We start from the raw sequence: 14,506 nt of genomic DNA on the forward strand, positions 1-14,506 counted from the left end.
GTCAGTACAACATCTACTAAATTTCTTGGAGTAAATTTTAATAATAATCTTATGTAGTCAATGATAAGGTTAAAAGACAAATATTACGTATTAAAAGAAAAATCTGTTTCTTTTAATACGGTTAATGTAATTAATCTGTCAAGACTCAGTGCCACCATTCAGACTGTGCTGAATTGCTAAAGATGACTGAGTGTAAAAGAAACCAACCTGTATTATTACCAAATTGACTTTCCTTTTTATCATAGAAGATTAACATGTTACTGGTATGAATAAATTTAAGAAAGAACTAAAATTGTGCCTGGTGAAATAAGAATATTACCAGAAATATTGTAATATAATTAGATACATTATTTAGACAAGTTCAAGCAAACCTAAATGAATTTTTGTTTCATAACCATCAGTGAAACTATTCACCTGATTAGAAGTTACAGTCAATAAATTGGGCATTGGAAAGCAAACCAACACTGAAGAAAGCAAGATCATGCCTTCTGCTAGAAATATCATAGCCACTGGTGTTTTTTTTTTCTTGAGATGTGAAGGGTATAATTTTCGTAGGCTATCTTACAAAAAAAATCAGTGGCAATTATTCTACCACTTTATTCCAACATCTTAGTGATAAATTCAAGAAAAGCCATTCTGCAACTAGTGAAGAAAAAGTACTGATGGTTTGCTCATAATCAGTTACAATGGCCATTCAAATTCCTATCACATCTGCTACATAACAGATTTCGGTGCCTGTGTTTCAGTCTATCCCCAGATCAAATGTAATCGCTCGGAGGAAAATAATTTGTTGTCAGCAGTGAAAAGATTGATGCTATGAGTGGATATTTTGAAATGTTATTTAAATAATTTTATAAAAGCAGTATTATATCTGTTGTTAAGTATGTCAGTCCAACAGGATGCTATTAATATAATTCAACCTGAACAAATTGTTTTTGTTTTTTTTTTACTTTATTTATTAAACACTCAGAGTTGTAATTTTTTCCAATACGTTGGATACTACTAACTTTGTTAAAAGTGATCACATTCTAGTCAATAATATATTAGATAGTATAAGTAAATTCCACAAAAAAATGAAACCAGATGAAATTGAAGCATTTCAATTTATTAAGATAGATTACTTAAAGAAATATGTATTCCATGTAAAAAGCCAATTTTTTAAAATTTTTTTACATGTTCAAAAAAAAAAGAAGAAAATTGTATATGAATAAATATGTAATTAAAACTGTATATAAGTTATAAGTTAAAGTTAAACAAATTACTATCATTAGAATTGTCATTTTTTTCACTGCGGGTAACAGTTTGTATATTGAATCATCAAAACTATTATTAACCCTTTTGCTGCCATTTTTTATTTTTTAAAGTTGTCAGAATAGCTTGCTAAAATAATTATTTTCAGTACAGTGACTTGAAAAGCAATTAAAATGACAGATGGGTATATTTTTACTTTAAGTTTGTTACATAAGTGTGTTTATATTTGTATCTTTTGAGATACCATAGCTTTTTCAAATTTATTCATACCTGATAAAATTTAATTCCTTCTTTCTTATGTATACGTGTATTGTTTATGAGTGATTATTATTGTAATGTATGTATTTCTTTTTATTCAATTTACCAGTGGTTTGCTTTTTACTCAAATTATCTATGCTTGTTTGGTGTTGTGTTTCATTTTATTATTATTTTTTCTTTCTGTGTGTTGTATTTATGTTATAAGACCAGACAGCTTACCTTTATATCATCTGTGATTTTATGTTTTTATTTCAACAGTATTGCAATTGTATTTATAACACAAGTTTTTGTATACTTCATTATTTTTATAGGAAATTTGAGAATTTTTAGTATGATTAATGAAAACTGACCGATTTGGGGTTTATACATTCATGAATATTTTTCTTAATTCTATGAAATCAATAAATTTGTTTGTGAACCATAGTTATTTGTATAATCTTGATGTGATAGAATTATTTATTTGTTAGAATTAATTTTTGAGGTATTGAATAAAATTTTCAATACTGCATATAAATTTGCTATTTTTATTTTTTTGTTTGTTAATAGCGTTGAAAAAATTGTTAAAAAGTAAATTATGTTAATGGATTAAAATATAGTAAAAGTATAATATAGTTGATAATAAAATATCTTTAATTTAGTTCTTTTGTGCACTGTTTTATATGAAGATAAAGGAATCATGATTTACAACATTATTTCATCAAAACAAATTAAAAATTAATGCTCTTTTTTCAAGAAAGGTGGATGACAGATTAATACTGATTTTTTAAGAAACAGAATTAATTGGTGAGAAAGGAAGTTGGTAATTAATAAATAAATCAGAGAAATAATAACAGTGTTATTGGATGGGAATATATTCTGGTAGAAGAGTGAAGTGAATTTTTTTCTTTGAGAAGATAAAAGGAAATTGAAATAAAACTAGAGAAAATTGACTTTAAAGTGTTAAAAATTTGGTTTAAAGATAATTAAGAAAGACCCCAATAGTATGTTTATGGGAGGCAAAAAAAAAGCATTAACTAGGAAAAACAAAGAGTATAGTGGTAGAGAAATTTAAAAATCATGTTTGTACTGTAAAAATGTTTTATTTAAATCTACAGGTTACAAACCATTTGAATGTTGGAAACTATTCAAATGTATATGATATTAAAACTTTTAATTTTTGTATTGATTTTGTTAGGTACAATTTATTTGAAGAAAACCTTTTAGGATTTATGCATAAAAATAACTGTTTTCCAAGCAGTATATTGTCAGTGTTTTAAACTTTAAAGATATTGGAAAACATTAGTGTTTTCTCTCAATAAGTTTTTAAAAAACATCTAATTGTTAGTTTCAATGAGGTGACCACTTTTTATAAATTGCTATTTCAACTATCACTAATCACATAAATCTTTTTTTTTGTAAATAACCCGTTAGATTTACTGTTATATTATGTATTAGGTTTTTTTTTAAATTAGTTAAAAACAAGATGTAAGAGGAGAATTTGAAAAGTTCTTCACCCTGACAAAGAAAGCAAGATTTTTAAGAAATTCTTAGTTTTTATTTTTCAACATAGTCAGTCACCTAGCAATTTGATAAATTTAGACCAACGACTTTTCAACTGTGTAATATTCTCATTATAATGTGATTTTTCCAACTCTGCCAAATAAGCAGTTGTCTCAGTTTTGATTTCATCATTTGAACTGAATCTTTGACCATTGAGCTATAACTTTAGGTTTAGGAAGAGAAAGTAATCACTAGGAGCCAAATATGGCACATGTGGAAGCATTTTAAAGTATAGGTCATGGAGTTTTGCAGCAACAATCCTTTTTGTACAGACGCATTATTGTGTAAAAGAGCACTTTATTTATTAGATGTGAAAGTTTAGCCTGAATAACACCGTTTAGTTGGTCCAGTAGAGAAGCATAATATTTCCTGTCTGTGACAGTTCTGCCTTTTTCCAGGTAGTCTATGAGTGCCACACCATGAGAATCCCAAAAAAATGTAGCCGTAATTTTTCTTGGTTGCTGATAAACCATGTTTTCTTTCTTAGATGCACTTTCACCTGCTCCCTCCCACTGTTTGGACTGCTGTTTTGTCTGAGGCATATAAAGACGAATCCATGTTTCATCTATTGTAAAACATCAAAGAGACTTTGCGAAATTGCATTGAAGTCTAAATATCTTGAAAAGTATTCAGTCAAATACTTTTAGGGTTGATTGTTAACCAACACAGCATCGATAAAGCAAAAAACTTTTTCCTACCCAAAACATTGTGTAAAATGTTGTAGACGTGGTCTGTTAAGCTGTTTTTAATGTCAGAAAGTTTGTGTATGTTCAGTTGGCAATCATTTAATACAGCATTATGAATTTTTGTGAAAATTTCTTTGGTCATCAGCAGTTTTTGGGCATCTTGTGCATACATAAAATTGAGTGAGTATACAACCACATTGAAATTCAGCAGCCCACTTTTTTAACATTGAAAATAAAGGGGAAGAATTATTTAAAATGGAATCTAATTCTTTTTGTGTCTGTTGAGGTTGAGCCTTTTAAAACCAAGTACTTGATGATAGCTTTAACTTTAGTTTTATCCATTTTTTAGAAAATGTCAAAACTTGTTTGCTTTACTTAATTGCCATCTACAGTCAACTAAGTGCATGTTTGGAAATTTGTAGTATACCATCTAAAGAATCATACTTACTATTTCTCAGTGTTAGAATCAAATATTTTTCAATTTATAGTCCGTCATTTATAATTATTTGTCATAAATGCACTATCTCTCTGTCAGGCTGAAAACTTTCAGAACGACTCATAAAAAAGGATGTGAAAGAAAGATTTTCAGTAAAACTACTTTGAATTTCATTCACCTGTAGAAAAAAATATAGGTCAAAGCAGCTGTACTAAGTACAAGCAGTGTATTGAATGGTATGCTTATTTTTCTGCAGATTACCTGCATTTTGGTAAAAATCTTCATCTCTCCAACCTTTTGTTAACTGAAATTATGAAACTAAATATTAGCTAAATAGTGTTGTTAAAACACATGATTTGCTTTAAAAAAATCCTACTTTTGGTGAGAGCTAAAATAGAGATTTATTTAAATTGCTCCTGAATTGAACTCAGCCAACAGACAACTTTCTTAAAGTATTTACAGATAAAATTCTGTTCTTAAATATATTCAAATAGTATTTTTGTATTTTTAATCTTTTTTTAACAAGTCATGGAATGTTCAATCCACACTAATTGGAAAACAGGTGATGAAAGGTGTACTTTTATGCAACCTTTTATATATAATTCTCCACAATCCCTACAGGTTTTCTTCAAATAAACTGAAACTCGTAAGAGTAATGTTTGTTATTGCATAAACTACATTCTTCCAGCTTGTAGTTAGCAAGATATAACTCCTCAAAGAAATGTTTTTTCTTATAACAAATAATTTAGCATGATAATCAAAGTATTGCTTTTCTCTAGAAAGGTGAAAGGAAGAAGAATTTTTATTGAAAAAAGCATCCAGCAAAAAAAGAAAGCTAATGTGTGAGTCACTAAATAAGGATTGAGAAAATATTTGTAATTTATTTCATTACATGTATTCCATATAGTACATCTGTATTACATTATGTATATTATATAGAATGGGGAAATAAAAACCAAGGAAAGAGGAAATAGAGAACGATGAAAGAAGTACCACAAGGAATAAGAACAAATAAATGCTGAAAGGATTTGTTTTGGTTAATAAAATGGATTTGTAATGTAAGAGTTTTCCAATTTTAAAGAAAAATTTTATACTACATTACATAGTCTGATACATATTTCTTAGTTTTTTCTTTTTGAGGCTCTGATTGGTTTATTATGCAACAAAAATAAAGGTTATAAGCTTGTAATGATATTTTAGATGAAAATGTACATTCAGTTTGTTCTTTTGTGATTGAATTGAGATCCAGTGTTGGTTTGTTAAGAGTTTATTGTTATTCTAAAGAACCTTTTCTTCTTTCCACATCGCTTGTTTACCGTATTTTGGTTTTCTGTTTCCAATTAGTGTGCAGTTGCTCTGCACAGTTTTGTGATCTTTTATGCTTACTTTAGATATCTTTTCTGCTGATTATTTACAGTAAAACTTCATTTATTATTTTTATTTTTTGGTTGAAATTATTCAGAAGCTTTAAAGAACAGTTTTAATCCTACAGTAAGTCCTTCTGTACTGATACAATTTTAAATCTCCAACAAATTTTTTATGAGTGATCAAAAAAAATTTTACCTGTACAATATCTCCGATAACAATAAATTTCCATGTTATAATATATATATTTTGGGTCTATTAAAATAATAATATGAAGTGAAGATTGTTTATAACTTAATAGACTCAGGTATTAACATATGTGAGTTCCCTCTCACTGGAAGCCAATCCATTTTGGGGTAATATTTCAGCACAAGATCAGATCATTGTAGAACATAATGTGAATGTTACAACACTGAGTTTGTTTGTTTATATTTTATGATTAGATTATCGTCCCAGTACAATCATTTTTAAAACTGCTACAAAACAATCTATCACTGAATAGCAATCAGTAATCCAGGACTAGTACTGCTCTTTAACTACAGCTGGTGTACACTGTGAATTACTGTATATAAATCAGGCCTGTGCATTAAGTTCTGTTACCGTATTTAGATTGTGTTTTAGTAACAATAACATCCCTTATTTTCTGATATAGTAATAGATAAAATTAAAAATTACCATTTCATCTCTATAATAACCTATCAATACTGCAACCAACCTATCAATACAATTAAACAATACTGCAACCTCCTAAGTGTTTCTTTGTCGTACTTTCTCTTTCCTGGTTTACATTACTTGTGATGAAAATGTATTCTCTATTATATTCTATCATTATCTGTACATAATTTTATATATATACACTAGCCAGTCAGAGATTGCAGTATTGCAGAGCTTTGACAAGGAAAACTTCACAGTTTATTTCTTTGCCATGGTGACAGATTAATTTAATTATTAACGTTTCCTCTTTTTACGAATATCTTTAAAAGACAACTTCAACCCAAGGGGCTAAGGCCTTGATCTACGGCTTAAACCCTTCCCTGGGACAACATAAATGCACCCTGCAAATTTGAAAGGGATCGGTTCTTTGGTTCTCATGTGATGCAAGAACAAACAAACAGACAAACTTTCGGCTTTATATATTATTATTTTTTTATTGAGTGTTGCAATCTTTGACATTGATTGTTGCAGATGATTGACAAGATTTACAAGACAGTATTGTGTCTGTATTTTAGGTGACCTATTATGTATTTCAGTTTTTAATCAGTTGGTTGTTTACTGCAAATTTATATATGTTTTACCATTATTCTCTATAAAATAAATATATTTATTTATTTTATATTTATTTATATTTATATACTCTATAAATAAATACTGTACTATAATATAATTCTGTGATGGCTTGTATTAGACAAAATTTTATTATAAGACAAGAATTTATGTCTTGAACAAGAAATTCAAAACGTTTTAAACAAGTAAAATGTTCTAAAAGACTTTATAAATTCATTTAATATCATTCTGTATGTGTTCAAATAAAAGAAAAAACTAACAAAAATACATTTTTTTTTGTTAATAAAAATAATATTTTTTTTGTGCAATATGCAGCAAAATTACATATATTTTTTTACAGTTGAATTTGAATAATGTTTAATTTCAATTTTTTTAAAAATTACTAATAATGTAGGTGTTTAACAATCACGGATAAACTCAAAGATCTAGTCAACAACCTTAAACGAATCGCAGATGAATTAACCCCAATAAAATCCCGTAAAAAGCATCAATGGTAGAACAGTGAATGTGATGAAACATTGGAGAAAAACTATTTCACCAAATCCCAAAAGTCAGAAAAATCCTTTGAAAATGTAGTAAAACAAAGAAAAGAAACCACCTTAACCCTAAGAGAATAAAAAAACAACACCATAAAGACACACTGAAGTCAATAGAAGAAGAATTCAATGAAATACAGTCGAAAGATTACTATAGAACCTTCAAAAATCAACTCCAGAAATACAAACTTCCAACTTACTAATAAAGAAAGAAAATGGTAAACTGTCCCATAATAATAAAGACAACACAGAAATCCTAGCTAAATATTTTGACAGATTTCTAAATTGAGAAGAACCGACAGTACTCCAAAACTTCAACACTATCACCCCAATAACAGCACCACCAGGAAACATAAACCTTCCCATAATAAAAGAAGACTACCAAGTATTGGGTGAGATGAAGAATTACAAAGCAGCGAGGAAACATCAAACTTTTGTAGAGATCTGGAAACGTGCAGGAATATCAGCAAAAATTGCCCTTCATCAACAGCGTGTCAACATCTGGATCAAAGAAGAACTGCCAGAACACCAAACGACAGCCCTCATCCATCTGCTACACAAAAAAGGGCACAAAACAGACTCTAACAATTACAGAGGAATTTCACTCCTAGACAAAACATACAACATTCTTTCAAAAATCATCCTCAACAGGATAGGTTCACAACTCAAGAAAGAACTAGGAGAATACCAGGGACATTTCAGATCCTGGAAGAGCTGCAGACCAGATCATGAGTTTCAAGCTAATAATGGATTGCAATAAGAAAAGAAACAGAGACATGGTGATAACATTTATAGATTTCAAGAAAGTATATGACTGCATTCACAAAGAATCCCTATTAAAGATTCTAGGACACCACGGGATACCAAATTAATAAACGTGATAAAGCTGACCCTCACAAACACTAAGTCGAAGGCCGAAGGTAAAATTCAGAGGTGAGCTCTCGGAACCATTTGAGATCAAAACAGGACTGCACCAAAGCAATGGGGTGTCACCGCTATTATTCAACTGCACTCTAGAAATGGTAATGAGGGAATGGCTCAAAAAAATGCCCCCAAAAGTAAAAATAGGCCAAAAAATCAAAACAAACTGTCTTGGTTTCACTGACAACTTAGCAGTGCTAGCAAATGACATCGACAAAGCTAAATCACAGATATTAGAACTTCAAAACATTGCAAATAAAATTGGCCTCAAAATATTACTTGAAAGACAGAAATTATACCCCAAAAACCAACACGATTAAAAGAAGTAAACATAAATAGTAATAAAATCAAAATAGTAACCCAATTAAATACCTAAGAGAAATAATAACAAGCATCCTAAATGAAAAATCCTCAATCCAAATAAGAAGAAACAAACCACGTAAAGCTCAAAAATTAATCTGCTACACTTACAATAAAAAATGCCTATTAATAAACACAAAAATACGATACTACCAACACAATTATAAAACCAGAAGCCACTTATGCAGTACAAAAACTCTTCCATGTGAACGAACAATCAAAGACAGACAGACTCCAGAAAATTGGAAGAAAAATTGGAAGAACCTGTATCAATAAAAAGTACTAGAAAGACAGGCAGTGGAGAATTGTGTCCAACAAAGTCGTGTACAAAGAGTTAGTACTTATGCGTAAGAGGAAAGTAGGATTCTTTAGATACATCATGAGGATACAAAATTCAAGACTTTTGAAGCAGCTAGTTCAGTACAATCTCAAATTGAAAAAACCAAGACAGGGTGCAATTGGATCTTAGAATAAGAGAGGATCTGAAGGAAATTGGCCTTACACCAGAAGAACCACAGATAAGTTAAAATTAAACAAGAAAATCAAGAACAAAAATATTCACAAGAAAAAACTCACAACATGAACATTTTCAACACTAGAAAGGACACAAGATTGATACATATGAAAAAGTACTAGGAAGACCGCAAGGCCCAAACATCTCATTTAAGAGACGTGGGTAATGGACTGATTAAAGTGATCTTATGCAGTCATAAAAGATAAAACAATAAATGTAGGTGTTTTTAGATAAAACCTTCTCTACATAAATATTAAATGGAAAATGAGTAATAAAACAACAGATGGAACACAAATTACAAGTGGGCTTTATTAAATTGTGTGACTGAATTTAGAGTGATCACAACTTAAAGAGTCAGGCCTGTATGTTGCCTTAGGTAAAGTAAGAGAGATGAACGGTTTACACTATGATACATCTCTCTTAAACAATAATACTGTAAGATTTCACTATGATACATATCTCTCCCTGTAAAAATATTACAAATACGTCTCTGTCGTGTGTGTATGTGCGCATGCACACGTGTTGTGAATATGTATATGTTTAAAATTTATTTTTATAATGATGATACTCTGGGGTATTCTTGGTATTGAATTTGTTGTTTCATTCTTCACTTACGTCAGCATGTAGAATTTTTGGTCCAAAAATTTTGCTATTTCCTAACCTGTTGTGTTAATTTAAATAAAAGATGAGCAGTTGTATTTTTTACTTAACATTTGTTTCATCCTTACTTATCTTTGTTCACAGATCTTCAATAAGAGCAAGCAGTTTTTTTTTCATTTGCTTCTGTGTGTTATCTACTATCTGCAAAAATTCTCAAAAGATATTTTCAATTATGAACTAAATGTACTTTTGATCTATTGCTGGCTGGTTTGGAATTTAATTTTTTCAACATATCTTCTCTACTTTCCATATTTTTCTACCATTTCATTTTTCTTCTTTTCTGCTTCTGCAAACTGTATAGTTATACCTCCTAAATTGTTTATTTAATTCTGATTCAGGCACCTCTACATCAGGTCTCCTTCCTGGAATATGTGCATTTTTTTCTTTCAGACTATTGTTTTTACGAGATTATTTTTCTGATTCATGTTTCTAATAATACAGAGAAGATATCACCCAACATTATTTGGCTATAATTATTTGTTTTCTTTGATGCTGATATCAAATAAAGATACATTGTCAGCAATATTAACATGTAGTACAGTGGTGTAGTTGCAGATGTTGCTTTGAAGTTTATCCTTATAATTCTGTTGATTAGTAGAGTAATACTTATTTTATGAAATAAATGATTGTATTTGTAAAAGCATTAAAAATTAATTTTCATCATATATTTAATTATCTGTTTATATAAATATATAAAAATTTTGTACTAGTAAATAATAGATATTGCTCATTAAAATTTTATGTATATATATAAAATTTGTCTCAAACCAGTTAACATATTTTTATCCATTGAAATTAAAAGTTGAACTTATGTTAACTGATTGTAATGAAGATTCAGTAATGGAGAAAAAACTTTGGATGAACTAAAACTACTCAAAAAAAAGTTCAGTTTTTATTAATGGATAATTACATAATTATACAATATCATGAATTAGATTATGGTAATAGTGAAGTTTTGACATAGCCCAAACTTGTAAGTTTGTTCAGTTGTGGTAATATGCATTCCTGAATAAATTATACAGTTGATTTTTGGTTAACCATTTGATACGTATCAGATAATTCAGTTTGCACTTCAATTAATGTGTAAAAATTACGTAAAAGATGAACAACATTATATTGACTTTTAATTATTGTTTTCATATTTTATTGCTACACATGTACACATTTAGAACTAGTAAATTTTATAGTTTTATGTTTAATTTCTTCATTCATATTGGTTTTTCCTGTTTTCATTATTTGAACCTGACAAAAGAGAAATAATCTCATTACCTAGAAAATACTTAAATGACCATTTTGTCATAGATGAAAACATTAGTGGGTTTAACAGTCTGCAATATTATTGAATCTAAATTAAGGTCAAAGTTGTGTTGATAATAACGACTAAGTGGTAATGAAACTTGTTGATTCCTTGTTTTTGATACTTGTAAAAGTATTAACTATATAAAAATATTACTAAAGTGAGACATTTTATTAAAAATAAATCTAATAAATTATTTTACTTAAGGAAAAATGGAGAATATTTCAAGAAAAATTAATACTTAGTAGTTTAGTTATATTTCAAATTTTAAAACACATTAAAAAGATGTAACATTTTTTAACACCCTATTGATTCAAAATAAGATTGAAATCAAATGGTTTTTTAAAATATTTTTAAAAATGATGCAATTTTTAAAATTGTCTTTTAGGCATAGAATCTATTAAATGAAAAATTATGTATGTTTTTTTATTTTAATAGTAATAGAATATCATCTTTAATTGTAATTTGAGTGTAAAAGCTCATTGCAGGTAGGTTTATTAAGGAAAAGCTCCTACTTGAAAATGGTAAGCTTGCTGGTCTCATATTTGTCTTACCCATGAATTACTTTATTATATTATATTTTACCTTATGCCATACTCCATGAATAACTACATTCTCTTATTTTAAATATTGTATATCTAATTAAAGACTTTAATAACAGTTGACTTTCTGTGATTACTTTTTTATGTAGATGTTAATTTCTTACTCGTTTTTTGTTGTACTGTGGTTTAACATTTATTTTATTTATATGTATTAACGTTTATTAAAAAATAATATACTTGTCATTTTTTATATTTATTCATATGTTGTTTGTTTATTTGTGTACTATTCTAAAAAGCAATTAATAGCAAAGTTTGTTGGCTAAAAAAATGTTGTAGGTTATGTTTTTTTTATTATTTATTATCTAAATAAAATTAATTTCTACTTTTTATGTTTTGTCAGTATACAAGTATGCAAATGTTTAAATATTTTTAATTCAGAATTTTACTGCATGTAGAGAGCAAGTTTATTTTGTTAGTAAGAAGTCATTTGATTATCAGATTTTCATATAATTGGAAGATTTATAATTTTTTTTTATATATATAATTTAGATGAAACTTATATAAAGATAATCTAAGTTATATGGGCAATCATTTTTCCAGGAATTGTTTGATTTTCCACCTAATAAATTCTGAGTTCTTCTATCCAGTTACTTTTCTTAAAGTCTTAAGCTTACAGTTCTCTTAAGTTTTTATGAAACTAAGACAAATAACTTCATAACAAATAATGTTATGTAGGTTGTTATTACTAACATATTTACAACATTTTTCACCTACCCATCCAAAGGAAAACACATCATCTGGTGTTTAAATTTTCTGTGGTAAGCAATTAAGTTTAACTTAACTTTGACCTTAGCATTGACCTGGTCATGAAATGCTAAGGTCAATGGTGTATTAAAGGTGTATTTTTTTTTCTATTACTTTACTGTGAAGTCATCAAGATATAGTATACTTTCTTGCCCAGGACTCAAAAAAATTTTCAGTGTAAATGTCCTTAAAACTGTTTGATTTACTATACTTGTATGCAGTGTGTATTTGTTGATTATCACCTGTATAAGTCAGCACGTGTTATAGCATTAACAAAAGTTTTCATTATTTTTAGTCATACATTCTTTTTCCATGTATTTTTAAGGAAAATCTAAATAACTTAATTTATTATCACTAATCAGTCATTGCAGCCCACCGGGCTGATCTAGTAGGGATAAACTTGTCGCAAATCAGTTGTTTAACTGCTGATTTTCAGTCAAAGGTTCTGAGGTTCAAATCCTAGTAAAATTTGGTTGCTTTTATATGGATTTGAATGCTAAGCAGTGAATACCACTGTACTTTGGTGGTTGGGGTTCAACTAACCACATATCTCATGATTGGTCGGCCTGAGTCTGTACATCATTCTCGTGTCATACACATCCTCCTCACCTCATTTTGGCATGGGGGTAGGGGTTTGCTTATTATTCACTAAACTTGTTGCAACGTACAAACTAGGGAAAAAAATTAATTATTACTTCACTTTTAATGATAAACTTAAATCTGGTTTAAGTTCTAATAAACAATTAAAAAAAAAAATGGTTTTTATCATGTTTTAAAGTGTCAAACTGGTTGCTCGTTAACAAAATTAAATATTAAATTAATAAGTAATCAAATGTTGTATGATTAAACAAATTTTTTTTTGTAAATAATTCATTGAACTCGTGGTTACCTTGTTAATATGAAAACAATGAGATCCAAGAGCTTACTGTTAATAATTTTTTTTTAAATAGTAATAAAAATGCAGTGAATTCTTCTAGGCTCTAAGAAATTATTGTAATATAATTAAATGTGGTAAAAATATGATATATATTTTTTTTAGAGATTATGTAGTTTAATTTTATAATGAAATATTGAAAAATTAAATTTTTTTCTTTTTAGTTTTAAGTATCGTATTTGTTAATAAAATAAATAAGTTTAATTGTATTTTATTTTCATAAACATTTATCATAATTTAATAAAAGAAACAGTGTTAAAAACATATAAAATAATTTTATTTAATTAATGTGGTAAGTACTAGTAGATTATTTAATTTGTTATGCATGTGTGTTATTGCATGTTATGTATTTATTGCTGTAAAATGAAGTAGGAAGAGCTATTTTGTTGAGGTGGGCTGTTTGGTCTAACAGGGAGGGGAGGGTGGGATGCATGGGTCCCCTGATGCTGGATCATCGTCAGAAGCCGGATCCATTGTGACTAATCCTCACTTCTCACTCCAGCGCAACAGCAAGAACAATGCTTCCTTCCGATCGACCGTATCAGACAGTGAAATCGAACAAGGAAATGTCAGTATTAAATTTTATTATTTTTTAAAAAATGTTTTATTCAATAAAACCTTGATATCTATCTCGTTAAAATAGTAATAATTTTCTTGTTAAATGTAACTCATCATAAGGTACAGGTATATTCATTAATTTTAACATGTAAACTAATTGGATAATTAATTTACATATACCAAATATTAGATCATTCCCTTTGTTGCATGCTCGTTGTAGTTTGTTATTGTTTATAAACAGTTGTTTTAATTTTTTTCTGCTTTTAAGTATTAATATTAAACATATAAATTATTTAGTGCAAAAAAAGTAATAATAGTAATATTACTCTACTGTCTAAAATGAGATGTAACATACTTTGAACATCATCCATGTTTAAAGTCAAACCCGTAGAAGTAGACATAATTAGCATGGTATCTACGTACATATTTTATACTCAAATCAGTGATTTCATTATTCAGTTTTATGAGATGTGATCAGAAAATAAAGAGAATATTTTAATTTTGCATGCTATTTCTTTTTGACAGAATTCATCTTTTTCCCACATGATGGCAACACTGTAT

At 28.3% G+C, this 14,506-nt stretch overlaps 1 protein-coding gene across 1 annotated transcript in view; it reads left to right on the forward strand.

The window, feature by feature from the left end:
* Rab3-GEF (Rab3 GDP-GTP exchange factor) overlaps nucleotides 1–14,506 on the forward strand; it is a 316,556-nt gene that overhangs the window by 212,184 nt on the left and 89,866 nt on the right. The gene's annotated exons all lie outside the window — the stretch shown is intronic.

The sequence above is a fragment of the Lycorma delicatula genome, chromosome 2 (assembly GCF_047948215.1).
Source record: "Lycorma delicatula isolate Av1 chromosome 2, ASM4794821v1, whole genome shotgun sequence".
NCBI classification, from domain to species: domain Eukaryota; kingdom Metazoa; phylum Arthropoda; class Insecta; order Hemiptera; family Fulgoridae; genus Lycorma; species Lycorma delicatula.